Source organism: Salvelinus sp. IW2-2015, linkage group LG13, assembly GCF_002910315.2.
Source record: "Salvelinus sp. IW2-2015 linkage group LG13, ASM291031v2, whole genome shotgun sequence".
Taxonomy (NCBI): domain Eukaryota; kingdom Metazoa; phylum Chordata; class Actinopteri; order Salmoniformes; family Salmonidae; genus Salvelinus; species Salvelinus sp. IW2-2015.
The window spans coordinates 11,355,052-11,363,184 of NC_036853.1; the positions used below are offsets into that span (position 1 = coordinate 11,355,052).

An 8,133-nucleotide genomic window follows, 5' to 3' on the forward strand; every position below is an offset into this window, starting at 1 on the left:
TAACTTCACATAAGATCACATGTAATCATATGAAAACGTGTTTTTGGAGCACTTCACGTGATCACATGTAAAATTCATGAGTTTTCTTCGTAAGGGCATGCTCTCCTATCACGGTTGGATACAAAGCCTAACCTTAAACCGTTAGCTGTCGCTCACCATCTTAAATAAGCATGCCCCATTCAGAAAATGTAGAACAAAGAACAGATATAGCCCTTGGTTCACCCCAGACTTGACTGCCCTTGACCAGCACAAAAACATCCTGTGGCGTTCTGCATTAGCATCGAATAGCCCCCGCGATATGCAACTTTTCAGGGAAGTCAGGAACCAATATACACAGTCAGTTAGGAAAGCTAAGGCTAGCTTTTTCAAACAGAATTTTGCATCCTCTAGCACTAATTCCCAAAAGTTTTGGGACACTGTAAAATCCATGGAGAATAAGAGCACCTCCTCCCAGCTGCCCACTGCACTGAGACTATTGACAGTGATTACACTGTCACCACCGAATCTCCTATATCAAATCAAATCAAATCAAATTTTATTAGTCACATACACATGGTTAGCAGATGTTAATGCGAGTGTAGCGAAATGCTTGTGCTTCTAGTTCCGACAATGCAGTAATAACCAACAGTAATCTAACCTAACATTCCACGCTACTACCTTACACACACACACAAGTGTGAAGGGATAAAGAATCATGTACATAAAGATATATGGATGAGTGGTGGTACAGAACGGCATGGCATGCAGTAGATGGTATAGAGTACGGTATATACATATGAGATGAGTACTGTAGGGTATGTAAACATAAAGTGGCATAGTTTAAAGTGGCTAGTGGTACATGTATTGCATAAAGATGGCAAGATGCAGTAGATGATATAGAGTACAGTATATACATATGAATGGGTAATGTAGGGTATGTAAACATTGTATTAAGTGGCATTGCTTAAAGTGGCTAGTGGTACATTTTTACATAATTTCCATCAATTCCCATTTTTAAAGTGGCTGGAGTTGAGTCAGTATGTTGGCAGCGGCCGCTAAATGTTAGTGGTGGCTGTTTAACAGTCTGATGGCTTGAGATAGAAGCTGTTTTTCAGTCTCTCGGTCCCTGCTTTGATGCACTGTACTGACCTCGCCTTCTGGATGATAGCGGGGTGAACAGGCAGTGGCTTGGTGGTTGTTGTCCTTGATGATCTTTATGGCCTTCCTGTGACATCGGGTGGTGTAGGTGTCCTGGAGGGCAGGTATAGTTTGCCCTGGTGATGCGTTCTGCAGACCTCACTACCCTCTGGAGAGCCTTACGGTTGTGGGCGGAGCAGTTGCCGTACCAAGGCGGTGATACAGCCCGACAGGATGCTCTCGATTGTGCATCTGTAGAAGTTTGTGAGTGCTTTTGGTGACAAGCCGAATTTCTTCAGCCTCCTGAGGTTGAGAGGCGCTGCTGCGCCTTCTTCACAACGCTGTCTGTGTGGGTGGACCAATTCAGTTTGTCCGTGATGTGTACACGAGGAACTTAAAATTTTCCACCTTCTCCACTACTGACCCGTCGATGTGGATAGGGGGGTGCTCCCTCTGCTGTTTCCTGAAGTCCACAATCATCTCCTTTGTTTTGTTGACGTTGAGTATGAGGTTTATTTTCCTGACACCACACTCCGAGGGCCCTCACCTCCTCCCTGTAGGCCGTCTCGTCGTTGTTGGTGATCAAGCCTACCACTGTAGTGTCATCCGCAAACTTGATGATCGAGTTGGAGGCGTGCATGGCCACGCAGTCGTGGGTGAACAGGGAGTACAGGAGAGGGCTAGAACGCACCCTTGTGGGGCCCCAGTGTTGAGGATCAGCGGGTGGAGATGTTGTTACCTACCCTCACCACCTGGGGGCGGCCCGTCAGGAAGTCCAGGACCCAGTTGCACAGGGCGGGGTCGAGACCAGGTCTCGAGCTTGATGACGAGTTGGGAGGGTACTATGGTGTTAAATGCTGAGCTGTAATCGATGAACAGCATTCTCACATGGGTATTCCTCTTGTCCAGATGGGTTAGGGCAGTGTGCAGTGTGGTTGCGATTGCGTCGTCTGTGGACCTATTGGGTCGGTAAGCAAATTGGAGTGGGTCTAGGGTGTCCGGTAGGGTGGAGGTGATATGGTCCTTGACTAGTCTCTCAAAGCACTTCATGATGACGGAAGTGAGTGCTACGGGCGATAGTCGTTTAGCTCAGTTACCTTAGCTTTCTTGGGAACAGGAACAATGGTGGCCTCTTGAAGCATGTGGGAACAGCAGACTGGGATAAGGATTGATTGAAAATGTCCGTAAACACACCAGCCAGCTGGTCTGCGCATGCTCTGAGGACGCGGCTGGGAATGCCGTCTGGGCCTGCAGCCTTGCGAGGGTTAACACGTTTAAATGTTTTACTCACCTCGGCTGCAGTGAAGGAGAGCCCGCAGGTTTTGGTATCTATTATAATATCTATTATAATCTACCAAATCTACTATAATCGATCATTTCAATAAGCATTTTTCTACGGCTGGCCATGCTTTCCACCTGGCTACCCTTACCCGGCCAACAGCTCTGCACCCCCTGCAGCAACTTCCCCAAGCCCCCCTGCTTCTCCTTCACCCATATCCAGACAGCTGATGTTCTGAAAGAGCTGCAAAATCTGGCCCTACAAATCAGCTGGGCTAGACAATCTGGACCCTCTCTTTCTGAAATTATCCGCCGAAATTGTTGCAACACCTATTACTAGCCTGTTCAAACTCTCTTTCGTATCGTCTGAGATCCCCAAAGATTGGAAAGCTGCCACGGTCATCCCCCTCTTCAAAGTTAACAAACAGAATACCGACCATTTCAAATCCCACCGTATCTTCTCCACTATGGTTTCCGAGCTGGTCATGGATGCACCTCAGCCACGCTCAAGGTCCTAAACGATATCATAACCACCATTGATAAAAACAGTACTGTGCAGCGTCTTCATCGACCTGGCCAAGGCTTTCGACTCTGTCAATCACCGCATTCTTATCGGCAGACTCAACAGCCTTGGTTTCTCAAATGACTGCCTCGCCTCGTTCACCAATTACTTCTCAGATAGAGTTCAGTGTGTCAAATCGGAGGGCCTGTTGTCCGGACCTCTGGAAGTCTCTATGGAGTGCCACAGGGTTCAATTCTCGGGCCGACTTTTTTCTCTGTATATATCAATGATGTTGCTCTTGCTGCGGGTGATTCTCTGATCCACCTCTACGCAGACAACACCATTCTGTATACATTGGCCCTTCTTTGGACACTGTGTTAACAAACCTCCAAACAAGCTTCAATGCCATACAGCACTCCTTCCGTGGCCTCCACTGCTTTTAAATGCTAGTAAAACTAAATGCATGCTCTTCAACGATTTCTGGTTTCTCAAATGACTGCCTCGCCTCGTTCACCATTACTTCTCAGATAGAGTTCAGTGTGTCAAATCGGAGGGCCTGTTGTCCGGACCTCTGGAAGTGTCTATGGGAGTGCCACAGGGTTCAATTCTTGGGCCGCTCTTTTCTCTGTATATATCAATGATGTTGCTCTTGCTGCGGGTGATTCTCTGATCCACCTCTACGCAGAAAACACCATTCTGTATACCATCTGGCCCTTCTTGGGACACTGTGTTAACAAACCTCCAAAACAAGCTTCAATGCCATACAGCACTCCTTCCGTGGCCTCCAACTGCTTTTAAATGCTAGTAAAACTAAATGCATGCTCTTCAACCGATTTCTGCCCGCACGCCGCCCCGACTAGCATCACTACTCTGGAAGGTTCTGACTTAGAATATGTGGACAACTACAAATACCTAGGTGTCTGGTTAGACTGTAAACTCTCCTTCCAGACTCACATTAAGCATCTCCAATCCAAAATTAAATCTATAATCGGCTTCCTCTTTCGCCAAAAGCCTCCTTCACTCATGCTGCCAAACATACCCTCGTAAAACTGACTCTCCTATCGATCCTTGACTTCGGCGATGTCATTTACAAAATAGCCTCCAACCACTCTACTCAGCACCTGATGCAGTCTATCACAGTGCCATCCATTTTGTCACCAAAGCCCCATATACTACCCACCACTGCGACCTGTATGCTCTCGTTGGCTGGCCCTCGCTACATATTCGTCGCCAAACCCACTAGCTCCAGGTCATCTATAAGTCTTTGCTAGGTAAAGCGCCGCCTTATCTCAGCTCACTGGTCACCATAGCAACACCCACCCGTAGCACGCGCTCCAGCAGGTATATTTCACTGGTCATCCCCAAAGCCAACACTTACTTCAGCCGCCTTTCCTTCCAGTTCTCTGCTACCAATGACTGGAACGAATTGCAAATATCACTGAAGCTGGAGATATCTCCCTCTCTAAGCATCAGCTGTCAGAGCAGCTTACTGATCACTGTACCTGTACACAGCCAATCTGTAAATAGCCCACCCAACTACCTCATCCCCATATTGTTATTTATCTTCTTGGTCTTTTGCACCCCAGTATCTCTACTTGCACATCATCATCTGCACATCTATCACTCCAGTGTTAATGCTCAATTGTAATTATTTCACCTCTATGCCTCTATTTATTTTCTTACCTCCCTACTCTTCTACATTTGCACACACTGTACATATATTTTTTCTATTGTGTTATTGACTGTACGTTTGTTTATGTGTAACTCCGTGTTGTTGTTTTTGTCGCACTGCTTTGCTTTATCTTGGCCAGGTCGCAGTTGTAATTGAGAACTTGTTCTCAACTGACCTACCTGGTTAAATAAAGGTGAATTTTCTAAATTCTTTTTAAACATTAGCTGTTGTTTATGTGCTATAGAATGTGGAATAATGGTCACTGTGGAATAACTGTATGAATTCATTAGGTCTCACTAGGGCTGTGCACAGTGTGTTGTGAGTCTGTTGGCCATTACAATTATAATTGAAAAAGCCTGCTAAACCCCCTACAGTTGATGTCCGTGCACCCATATACATTAATTAACATAATAAAACAATCCCCATAAAAATCTGTCTGTTTAAGCTAGAGTTATTTATTGGATGTGTCTCAATATACAGCATCTGCCGATGTCGCACTTCCGCATCTGCGGTGAAAGGTGTCAGAGCTAGAGCGATATTTGTCAGACCATGAGACATCCTGAAAATTGGTCTTCTCACAGAATTGTCTGTAGCGTTCGAACAGTTTGGCCCACAACTATTATGACCCCTCTATTGAAAGAGAACACGATGGTGTTCTCTGTTTTGCTCCATGTCCCCCACAAGCGTCTTGGAACTCTGAAATCGGTACAGCCGATCTGCCAACTTCTGTCTGAGGCGTCCGAAAAGTTTGGACTACACACTAATATTACCCATCTGTGGAAAGGTGAGACTCTCACAAACACATACATGTCAGTTGTTTTGCTCTAGGATGCCCACAGACTTGTCTGAAGGTCCCCGGTACCAGTTAAATTTTTGGGGGGGAAGTACAGTATATATGGAGACAGTTTAGTGCCTTAAATGTTCCACACAGCTTAGTAGACTCTAATGGGTTAATTCTTCAGTTTTTGCATTCTTCATTATTGAAATAACTTTGTACTTATCTTTATCAGTTAAACAAGATCATTTGCTTCTTTATGTCACACCTTGATCTGTGTCACCTGTCTTGATTGTGATTGTCTCCACCCCCCTCCAGGTGTCGCCCATCTTCCCCATTATCCCCTGTGTATTTAGACCTGTGTTCTCTGTTTGTCTGTTGCCAGTTCATCTTGTTTGTTCAAGCCAACCAGCGTTTTGTGTCTCAGCTCCTGCTTTTTCCAGTTTCTCTTTTCTTGCCCTCCTGGTTTTGACCCTTGCATGTCCTAACTCCAAGCCCGCCCGCATGCCTGACCACTCTGCCTGACCCTGAGCCTGCCTGCCGACCTGTACCTTTGCCACCATCTGGACTACCGACCTCTGCCTTACTCTGAGCCTGCCTGCCACACAGTACTGTTGCCCCACCTCTGGTTTCTGACCCCTGCCTGGCTTGTCATGTCTTTTGCCTGCCCCTGTTTGGGATATTAAACTATTGTTTATTTGACGTGGTCTGCATCTGGGTCTTACCTTCATACCTGATACTTTGTGTCTCTCATCCATTATTTTGGACAGTTTAGAGCTGAGTAGTGCTGTGTGTTCCAGAGTAGAATGGTTTCAGATTTAAATTATTATATCCTAAGTCCACTTCCTGTGTGTCTGATAATATGACATTGGGTTTGATTATCTGCTGTGTGACGAAACATGTTCTTCTGCTGTGACCAAAGATTTTTCCCAAAAAGATGAGCAGAACAAATCCCGGCTTAACCCACTTTGTCAGGGTTTTTGTAGACGACTCTCCCCCTCCCATGGTAACCTGAAATTGAGAGAATATGAGGGGACTAGAGTGGGGAGCTAAAAGGTCTGGTCTCCTCCTGCAGGCTCCTTTAGAAGATGGCGGATAGCTCTTGGGAGAGGGGTGGGGAAGGGGGGGACATGGGGAGAGAGAGGTCACATGTGCTGGGAGTAATTCTGAGTATTGCTGCAATGCTAGCATTGTTAGATTTAGCCTGTTTTTAGGACATGGAATCAATATGTGTGCATTTGCAAATTGGATGTTGTACTTCACCATTTGGATGAGTCTGTGGCAAAATTTCCCCATCACCACTCATATAATAAATCTGAATGAATTGTTTACAATTTTAGCTAGTTAGAAGAAGTGAATTTCTGTACCTTCATTTCTACTCAGATGTTTTCACGTCTTCTCAGCTATTGTTGACCTTTAGTTGCAGTTAAGTAACCACTTGCTGAATTATTGTAGCCTTTAGTTGTTATAGAACAACCTTACCATAAGGGGGTAAACACCTACACACAGAACATATTTTTATACCTTTATTTAACTAGGCAAGTCAGTTAAGAACAAATCCTTATTTACAATGACAGCCTAGGAACTGCCTTGTTCAGGGACAGATCTTTACCTTGTCAGCTCGGGGATTCGATCTTGCAACCTTTCGGTTACTGGCCCAACGCTCTAACCACTAGGCTACCTGCCGCCCCAAATATACCAACCACACAATGGAAAAGAGTACTTCGTGTTATTTGTTTACTGTGACAGTTTCAAGGCAAGAAAAGATTGTCAAAGAGTTTATGATGCTCTCAGTCATCATCATCCCACTATGGAACCAGAAGTGTAGAGAGCAGAGAGATAACTTACTCTTTATGCACACTGGACTCTACCCACACACTCACATATACTTATACTGATACACACACACACTGCATACGCCCACACACACATAACATGTGCACACAAGCTTACTGACCACACACACACACACACACACACTTTCACACTCACCACATACGCTGCTGCAACTGCTCCACATACGCTGCTGCTACAGCTCAGTCTTATCTATCCTGTTGCCTTGTCACTTTACCCCTACCTATATGCACATAGCTACCTCAATTACTTTGGTACCCCTGCACATCAACTGGATATTGGTACTCCCTCTATATAGACATGTCATTTTTACTTGTGATTTTTATTTGTTCACTATGTATTTATTCCCTCTGTTACTATTTCTGTTTAATTTTTTTTTTTAAATGTCTTTAACTCTGGATTTTTGGAAAAGGATTTGCAAGTAACTATTTCACTGGCAGTCTACACTTGTTGTTCACAAAGCATGTGGCAAATAAAATTACATTTTGATTTGAGATAAGACTTTAGGTATAGTGGGCGTTTTTCTTTACAACCACTGATTTATTTTATTTTATTTATTTCACCTTTATTTAACCAGGTAGGCTAGTTGAGAACAAGTTCTCATTTGCAACTGCGACCTGGCCAAGATAAAGCATAGCAGTGTGAACAGACAACACAGAGTTACACATGGAGTAAACAATAAACAAGTCAATAACATGGTAGAAAAAAAGAGAATCTATATACAATGTGTGCAAAAGGCATGAGGTAGGCAATAAATCGAATAATTACAATTTAGCAGATTAACACTGGAGTGATAAATCATCAGATGATCATGTGCAAGAAGAGATATTGGTGTGCAAAAGAGCAGAAAAGTAAATAAATAAAAGCAGTATGGGGGGTGAGGTAGGTAAATTGGGTGGGTAGTTTACAGATGGACTATGTACAGCTGCAGCGATC

At 44.5% G+C, this 8,133-nt stretch overlaps 1 protein-coding gene across 1 annotated transcript in view; it reads left to right on the top strand.

Annotated features, from left to right (window-relative positions):
- The window catches only part of shc2 (SHC (Src homology 2 domain containing) transforming protein 2), a 34,828-nt gene that overhangs the window by 887 nt on the left and 25,808 nt on the right, over window positions 1-8,133 (top strand). The window lies entirely within an intron of this gene.